At 42.2% G+C, this 9,709-nt stretch overlaps 1 protein-coding gene across 15 annotated transcripts in view; it reads left to right on the forward strand.

The window, feature by feature from the left end:
• TCF12 (transcription factor 12) overlaps positions 1-2,532 on the forward strand; it is a 163,020-nt gene extending 160,488 nt beyond the window's left edge. For all 15 annotated transcript variants that reach the window (XM_027644679.1, XM_027644682.1, XM_027644674.1 and 12 more), the window contains one exon: positions 242-2,532. The gene's annotated coding sequence lies outside the window, so the exon portion shown is untranslated. The remainder of the gene's footprint in view (positions 1-241) is intronic.
• The last annotated feature ends 7,177 nt before the right edge of the window (positions 2,533-9,709 follow it).

The following is a 9,709-nucleotide window of genomic DNA, read 5'->3' on the forward strand; positions in this document are numbered from 1 at the left end:
TTCCTCCCATATCCAGAGAGGCCAAACAGAAGGTTCTGGAGAGTAATTGTTCAATATATAATATTCAGTATGGATATCTCTGGGAAGAAGGATTTCAAGGCCTCTCAGTGTGATTTTCTTTTGGACTTAACAGACTGAAAATGACACCAGATCCAGTTGAAATCATTTCTCTAATGTCAATAGGAAACTTTTTAGTGGTTCTTTTCCTAATACTCCTTTCTTCTCCCAAATTTCCTTCTAGAATTCCAGAATTATTGGTAGGATACACAGAAGGTGACCTTTCTTCACAAGGACACAGACAACTAACATTATATGAAGACACAAACATGACAGGAGAAAACACTTGAAGCAAGAAACCCAAATGCAATCTTATGATCAAAGCTACTGGTCAACACCTGCATCAGGATTGAAGATACAAGATCTTCAGACAGAATTTCAGCCCATGAGATACTCTGAACATATCATTCTGTTGCAAGCAGTGTGTCGCTTCTGCACAATCAGAGACTGTTGTGATCTCTCCACTCATTGTGGAAGTTGCCTTGTGCCTAAACTGAATTGACAAATGCATTGTAACTACAAATTTTATTTATTGTTATGGAACTGTAAAGGTCTACATATAAAGGGAAAAGTTAACATGTTAAAGGCTGATAAAACTTCAGCTGAATGCCAGCATTTACTAAAGCTGTTCACATTCAGAGAACAAAGCAGTGACAACCGTCGACCCGTAGCATTCCCAGCATACCTATTAGTGTCTTAAAAAAGGAAGGGAAAAGTCTTTTGTTGTCCTTTCCTCTCCTTTTGCCATATGACTAGTGTTTTCCATGCAATAGGAAACTATTCCTTGGTATAGCTTTTTTTATGTTATTTTTGATCTCTGGTAATCTGAACAGTTATGGTCATAGTTCCCCTTCCATACTGAGCTCTGTGCCTCAAGCCCCTCAGAGGCTTCATGAAGGCTGCAGGCAGGAGCAATACTGTGACCATAACATTTCTTGGATTTAAAAAGTGATTTTTATTTTCCCTCAGACTTTCCTCAAACATTTTTTTTTTTTCTAATTATAAACAAAACCTTTTTAGGCTTCTAGGCTTCATAGTAAAGCTTGTAACGTGAAGTGTAAATTGGGTGGGGAGAATCTACTTTGTTAGAGTTGCTTTGTTTTCCGAGCAGTAAGTACTACATATAGTACATGTAAAGTGTTAGCTGTATGTAAGCACAAAATGCATTAAAATACAAAGGAGATTTTTTTCAGGCTGTAACTTTGGTGAATATAAAATCCTGAGTTCACCATGGCAGGTAGTGTGATGATATAACCACCAGCAGGGTGGGCTAATTACGTAATGGAATCTGAGAGCAATGGTCACCAGTTTTTCCTTCCTGTGCACATTAATGATCATGTCACCTTGTATGGCTTGTCAGTGGAGAAAAACCAGTGTGAATCAAATGCAAACAAATGCCCCCAAATGTCCCAAGCCATATTAGCATTAAACCTTTAAATGTTTCTCCACCAGAACAGTGTCCGTAAGTATTCCTTTGTCACAGATGTGCTGAAATGGTTAAAATCCCTTTGAACTTCCATGGAAACTGTCTTCCACTGCAATGACCATGGGAGGAAATTTCCTAAGCCAAGGTTGTCTGAGCTATTGTTTATATAGTGCATCTTTCATCACTGGCAATTGGTTCACACACAAAACAGGAACAAAACTATAATTTTTATGAAGTCATTTAATTTGAAAGAACAAAAGATGGATCGATAAAATAAACTAATGAATTTAAGCTCATGTTTTGGATGGTTCCTAACAAAACAGTTTGTGGAATTAGTGGACTCATTTCTATTACTTTAATTTGCATATATCATCCAATAACACCTGATTATATCTGTGGCCTTGTTCTTCATTTCAGTGTTTATCAGCTAAACGGAATTTGTTGCTTATGACGTGTGAAAGTGATCACGTGCCACTGCCTGGCCTTTTTCCTTCTAAGCTTGTTGTCTTTTTGGCTATATTAGACTTTGCAGTATGCCCAGAAGCTTTCCTTCATAAAATAGAAAGAAAAAAACATTTGGCTTATTTTTCACTGTAGCTAGTCTTTTATACAATAATCTTGTAAGAAAATTTCTTGAATTCTAAATATTACTCTTTCTAGATTTTTGAAATCAAAAAAGTTTTCAGTAAAAAGTTTCTTACTTTATTTTACTATATTAGGTAGTAAAAATGTAGGGTTATTTACCATAACCTGTTCATTAATATCAGAAATTTACAATAGCATTGTAAGACCATAGTAGGGTTCTAGCATACCGTGTAGTACCTATGGAGTATTGTAAGAGCTAATTGTCCGAGATGAATTGCTTCTCATCTTGTTCTCCAGTTTCCATTGTTGGTTTATTGCAGATTTGTACCCTGTGTCAAATTTCAAGGTATTGCTGATAAACCTTTCCAACCAGCAGCAAGAAGTTCAAAAAATTTCTGTCAATGTAACAGAAAACACTATGTATATAACATTTATGTAGCAATAAATGTGCCATCTTTTTTTAACATGGTAAATCAGTGAGTTTTTTAAATTTCTCTCCTCATGGGCAATGTGTTGCTTGAAAAACACTGGAAAACTCTCTTCTGCCTGTATCTGAACACAGCCTGACATCCATCCCCAAGGAACTGAGCGTGTTGCAGGCACAAGAAACTTGTTGCTCCTCCCTGTGGAAGCCAGTACAGAAATTCCCAGTGAGCTGAGGAGCAGCAGTGCCTGAGCTGTGTTTGCTGCTGTGCAGGGCAGGAAGGGGATTGCACAGGCAGACACAAACTGGGAGCAGAAGCTGATTCCATAAGGCACGTCCTCTTCCTTCATTTTGTTCCTTCCCTTTGCCTGTCCTGAAGAAAGGGTGCTCGTATCTGAGCCCCTCTGTGCAGTGAAGTTCAGTGCCAAGTTACCTCTATATAAGTTTTATGGAAAAATAGGGGGAAAAAGTCTGTAGTTCAAGCTGGAAATTACAGTATTTCTTTCTGAGTGCAAACAAAAGGAACTGGAAGTGCACGATATCCAAAGGCACACACAGACAGTGGTGACACCTTCGTGCAGTTCCTGGTCCTCAGCTGTGTAAGCCAAAAACCTCAGGTAACGAGCAGACCGGGGAAGTTTGAGTTTTTCCAACTCTTCTCTAAATAAATATCCAGGGAAAAGCACATCAAAGACAAAAGCAGATACAGACACTATATAGATATGTATATATATCTGTAAAGTGCTGATGTTTGACTGAACGTGGTGTCAGTACAGCTGCTGGGCACAGCAGCGCTTCCAGCTCCCGATCCTGTCCTTTGTGACCTCAGGAACTCTGTGGATTTCACTGAGATCCAGTGGACATTGGACAAGATTTGCCAGCCTGCAGGTCAGACTCTGCCATGTCAGTCTGTCTTTCAGATGCCTTCAGCAGCAGCTGTGGGAGAGGTGCCCAGTGCCTTCCCCAGCACACATTCCCAGTTTGAACTTATTCCTGTAACAATTCTAAATCCAGCCTCTGAGCACCCATCAATACTCCTCTTCCCTTTTCTGAATGAGACCTAATATTTGTCACTCTTTTTCAGAGAGAGTAAAAATGGCAATTTCCCCTTCTTCATCTTTCTTTTACCATATTCTGCTGTCCTGTTATCATTTACTTTCTGATCACAGGTCTTTCACCTTTTTTTTTAATGTTTCCTTCTTTTTTTTCCATTTGCTCTTTTTTGTGTGTGTGGAAGAGATGCACGTTGGGATACCTTTGTTAAATGCAATTCTTCTAGAATTAGCATTTGGAATATTGTAGGAAAGCTCTCCTGTAAATCTAAAGCATTGGCAAAGTCTTAAAATAGACTTTATCTTTTTTCCTCCGGCTACTGAGTAGTTGATGTTAAAAAGAAGGTTTCAGATTCTTTATTAGTTAACATTTCCCAAGAATTAATTAACATTTTCCCCACAGCATTTGGAAGTCATGGGAGACCAAAAATAAAATTGGAACTGTCTGCAAAAGACAACTGAGATAGGGGGTGGTGAACTTTGGTGGGAGTTTGTAACACCACTACCTTATGCTTCCTAATGCACCTCTTCTGGGCACAATAAAATGTCCTGTAAAAAGAAGAAATAATTTGTCCCAACTTTAAAGCCTGGCAGCATGTCCAGAGTGGGGCTGGGGAAGGCCCACCAGGAATGAATGAGCAAACTGGCCCTTTCCTGCCTCTGTGCAGGCAGAGAGCTGAGGGCCAAACCGTGCTCCCCCAGTCCCAGCACCCACAGCCTGGGATGGGATGGAGGGCTGCAGCCCTGGGGAAAGGCAGCCCCCAGCTCCTGCCTTCCTGCTGCTCACCTGCCCCCAGAAAAAAGCTTCCCAGGCTGTGGTGGGAATAGGAGACTGCTCCAATCCTTCTTCTCTTCCCTTCAGGTCCCTGCTGCCAAAGAGCAGGTAAGTCAGGTGCCATTTAGGGGTTGTTCTGTACTGTTAAACCTGCATTTGTTTTACTGAAGTTAATCCCTCTGTCAACCTGGACGCCTTGGCAAAACAGGGAGAGTTTATTTCCTGGGGAAGATAGAAATCCACTGTCCCACTGATACCTCAAGCACTGCGGGTACACATTAGGAGGGACTTCAGCTGCTGATTGGAGTCCCCTCGGATTTCTGTGAGTCATAAACTGCCCCCACCAGGCTCTGGAACTGCAACGCTGGGCTGTAAACGGAGTCCCTTTCAATTCCCTCCTAATCCTGACTTCTCAAATGTTTTGCTGCAGTTGAAAACATCTGTTAAATAGAACCTGATTTAAAAAAAAAAAAAGTCTTATAAAAATTATACCGAGATAAAAATCTTTCTCAAAATGTTGTTCAAAACTGATCCTGGAGGGCAGACCTGTTAGAAAGTCAGAGGCTGGGCTAAATACTTGGATTTCTGGCTATTGCAGGTAAACTAGAGACAGAGGAATGCCAAGGCTCTTTCATTTTCAAGAAAGATGTGCTGTATTTGTGGGCTTAATATTTCCTGCATCAGCCTCAGTTGCTCAGACCAGAACTGAACCTCAATAAAGAATCTACATCTCAAATACCGAATCTCCTGTGTGTAAATATGAAATGATAAGGTAGGGGAAGTTTTTTGTTCACGTTTTGAATGTTCAGTTCACACCTGCAAAAGCCAAAGAGAGTATCACAACATTTGTTTTAAAGGTGACAGGGAAAGTAAGTCTTGCAGATACTCTTCACGTTCTGTTTGTACAGCACAGAGCAGCAGAGAGCTCACATCTGAACTCATTTTCTGTGTGCTACAGACACAAATGCTAATGCATCTGATTATAAACATAACAGCTAAAGTTCATTAATCCCTAACACTACCTGACTAATTAAGATAAATGCATGCAATATTGGTTTTAAGTCGATGGACTCTGCTTCCAGTTTACCCTTTTAAATGGGTAACATTTAATTAAATGTACATTTAATTTGTTTGTGTGTCTAATTAATAGCTGAAAGTGTAATTAAACATAAAGCTTTTTAAATGCTTATTCCTTTCCCAGCACACAAGAACAGTAAACGTGAGCATCATAAAATGCAAGTACAACAGGAGGGCAAGAATACTAAAAATGAAATGAAAAAGAAAAAAGGTACCAGCCTCCAGAATATGAAGGTAGTAACCCACCATAAATTAGTGCCTGTCATTATCTGTAGCCAGCTGTTCGTCATTATCCCGTTATACAGAAGTAGAACAAATGTGTCAATAAAGCTCTCATTATAAAGTGTTTGGGATATAAATGCAAATTCTGCATTTACAGGAGCATCAGGGAAAAGAGTGTGAGTGAAACCAGAAGTGACACATGTCAAGCTTTGCTGTTTTCCCGGTGTGGCTGTTTGGCCTGTCCGGGGTAACTGATGAAAAATTAGCCACACACTGGTTAATTCCCATGTTTCCCTGGTGACTTTTCAGCTGGAAGGCCATGTAAACTGAGCTGTCTGTGCCTGCTTCCACAGGTCTTCCTGGACTTCCTTCCTCCCTTGGCCCTTCCCTGCCCCACCCCACCCCTAGTTTCTGTTGCACGAGACACAGTCTCCCCAACTGGATCAGTTGTAAGCAAGCTTCAAACTTTTAATTCCCAGGTACGTGCCTCTGCTAATTAACTGATGGAATCCTTAGCATGGTGCAGGTTTGCTGCTCCAGCATGGAGAGCAGTGGTGAGATTCAACAATGCCAGGTCCCTTCCAGCATGACAGGTGAGTCAGAGACACCTCTGCCTCTCTCACAGGCTGAGACAGACAGGGGTGTCCAGCCAGGATAAGAGAGGGCTCCGGGGAGACCTTCCAGCACCTTCCAGTACCTAAAGGGGCTCCAGAAGAGCTGGAAAGGGACTTTTTCAAGGGCATGTGGTGACAAGACAAGGGGTAATGGTTTTAAACTGTCAGAGGGCAGGTTTAGATTACATATTAGGAAAACATTCTGTATTGTGAGGGTGGTGAGGCCCTGGCACAGATTGCCCAGAGAAGCTGTGGCTGCCCCATCCCTGGAAATGTTCAAGGACAAGTTGGATGGGGCTTGGAGCAACCTGGTCTAATGGAAGGTGTCCCTGCCCATGGTGGGGGCTTGGAAGGAGATGATCTTTAAGGCCCTTGCAACCCAAACCATTCCATGATTCTCTGATTGACAATAATCTGTTCATCAGGAAAAAAAAACGTAATTTGTCCCACATTTGCTTTTAATTTATTTCACATTATTTAGTAATATTTTAAGCTCCATATGGATTGAGAAGGACATCTGAAGGAATTTTCATCTTAGATCTGAACTGCTACATTATAACCGTATAATTCTTCTCTTCTGCACATTGCTGGAGTAATTCCCCCCCCCCCAGCCTGTTAAAATTCCCTCTGCCCAAGGGCCCTTGATCCCACAAAGCCATATGCACAGTTTATGCACAGGACAGCCCTTCTCACTTCAGTGGGCACTTCATACTGAGTTTATATTATTTCTTCACAGGTCAGGAGCCTGATGTTTGCAGATCTGAGTTTTCTACAGTACCCAAGGTAGGAATCTGTGCAAGAGAAGATTCGCTGCTTCTTTTCCATTAGAGAGCTGAAGACAAACTCACCACTATAGTCTTTCTCTACTTCTCTGTAAGTGAAGCAAACCCAGTGTTTCAGAGCAGGGGCTGGGTGTGGGAACGTGAGTCTGTTGCATCTGTGACTTTATACAGTGATTTGGAGACATCTATTTTGTAACAATTGGGAAGAAACTGGGTGGGTGGTGTAGAAGAGGGGAACTGTGGAGACCAAATGTTTAGCTGTATTCAACTGTAAACAGAGTGATAGTCAGTAAACAGTCTCTCTGAAGAGAGTAATTAATAGGCACATGTGAAGAGATGGAAAAGAAGATGTATCCTTCTTCAGCAGACATCAAAGGGCAGCCTGGACAGTGAGAAATTAAGCATTCCCTAAGGAGGCCACACAGCTGTATGTACATTCAGCTAGGAAATGAAATGCAGTGTAATGAGCTAGGAAAAGGAGGAGTGAGGGGGTGAAACAGGCACTGAAAGAGGAGTCCTACAGTAACAAAGCAAGGAGCTCCCAACCCTGCGAGGTTGGGAGCAGGACTAGAGAAGCAGGGAGGTCTGAGCGGGTCAGCTCTTTCTGCAAAGGGGTCAGGTTGCAGAGACGTTTTGCAGGATTAGAAAGAGTGATAAGACAGCACAGTAGGTAGCCTCAAAACAAGATAAGGAAACAGAGGAGGAGCCACTGAAATGACTGGTTCTGCATTGTGATTCTCCTGCCTCTTGCTCCATCTGAAAGCAGAGCCCTGTGGCAGTTGGCCAGTTTGACAGGGAAGGTGATAAAAATAAATTACATCCTCTGTTTCTAGTACAGACTGAGATGGTTCCAAAAGAATGGGGGAAGGGAACTTATTGCAGAGAGAAAAGGTGCAAGATCCAAAACTCATTGGCTGTTCTCTGTAACGTGGTATCACCACTGACTCCATAACGTATGTACTTGGCTCCATGTGGGGTTTGGGAATGTTCCACCTCTGGGACCAGCTGCTTTCACAAATGTTTCATTGGAAGAGAAATACAGGTTCAAAATGAAGGAAATGCTCTTTTCTGTCTCAAAGAGCACATGTGAAGCTGAGAAGAACAAATCAGAGAAACTGAGGCCAAGCAGTTTTAGATTCCCAATGTCCTGGGTGGTCTTTGCTGTTAAATGCTATTAGTGTCATCTGTGGAGAATGTTCTCCTTCAAACCCTGTCTAAAACTTGGACAAGATAGATTTTCCCAATGAATTTGAGTAGAATACATATATGTTGTCAATGTGGGTTTGGCCTACTGTTGCAAACCAGGTTTTGTGCCCCCAGTTTAAATAAAGTCTAAGGAAACAGGTCTTTTTCAAGTTTCTTAGCCCAAGTGGACATGCATTTCTGCTGTAGAAGCAGCTTTAGCAAGGACAAGTGACCTCTCTTGGACACAGCACTAAATGAGTGGTTTTGCATGAAGCAAAAGAGATGTATGACAAAGCTAGAACCAGTAGTATCTAAGCTGAAATGTTAATAGGACCTGTTCTGACAGGACAAGGGTAATGGTTTTAAACTAAAATAGGGTATATTCAGACTAGACACAAGGAAGAATTTTTCTATGCTGAGGGTGGTGAAACACTGGAACAGGTTGCCCAGAGAGGTGAGAGATGCTCCATCTCTAGAAATATTCAAGGTCAGGTTGGATGGGGTACTGAGCAACCTTGTCTAGATTAAGATGTCTCTGCTCACTGCAGGGGGGTTGGACCAGGCAGCCTTTAAAGGTCCCATCCCATCCAAACTATTCTGTGATCCCATGAAACACACCCTGTCTTCCCACATGTGCTCCCCCCTGGGTTGTGCTCTGTGGAACTGAGGGGTGCCATGCTTTAATACTCCTGGCTGCTGTGACAGGTGACACGTGGAGGCAAAATGTGCCTTGTGCCACGCAGGGATGGTAACTGTGGGTCACACAAGGCAGGAAGTACTCTGCATCCCAACACTCCCTCCTCTGCTCAGGACCAGGCAATTGCCCTGTTAGTTATCTACCACCACTCCCCCAGTAAGAAAGCAGCCCAAGCTCTTTGTTTAAGCACTTATTGTGGACTAAGCCATCAGCTCCCCATGAAGTGGAAATCAAAAGTAGATCTGTCCTTATGGATCCAGAACAAATATATCATTCATCTTACCTGGATGATTTGTCCCCTATCACTAGTGATTTTCCCAGAGAAAGATGCTGCATATGACTACTAGCATTTTTTGAGGGTTAGACATTCCAAAGTTGTCTACTCAAGGGAAGAAATTTCTTGTTTCAGCAACTTAAAAACATTGGCTGCAGTTACTGCAAAGAATGGAATTGCAATTAGTCTTCTACAATCTTTATAGGCAGGCCTGAAAATCAGGGATGCCAATATTGCAAGTCTGAGAGGTCAGTAAGGCAGTGTCCTTTGCTGACAGACAACAGACCACTCCTCAAAACTCCCTCTTGCTGGGCTGGTGGAGATAACATTCAGTGTGAGGCAGAGCAGCTTCAGTTTTAGGGAAGGGGTGCTGCCTCTGTGGTTCTTTGGAATCCTCTTTGCTGGAAAACAACGTTGTATTATCCTCCAGAGATCAGCCAGGGCTGGTCTCCCATCTGTTCATGGATCTGCACCTGTTTTTCATTTCACCAACAGTGGCCACATGGTCTAAGACTGTGGGGGAATACAGAGAAGAAAAA

Source organism: Corapipo altera, unplaced genomic scaffold (genome assembly GCF_003945725.1).
Source record: "Corapipo altera isolate COAL_440 unplaced genomic scaffold, ASM394572v1 50, whole genome shotgun sequence".
Lineage (NCBI taxonomy): Eukaryota > Metazoa > Chordata > Aves > Passeriformes > Pipridae > Corapipo > Corapipo altera.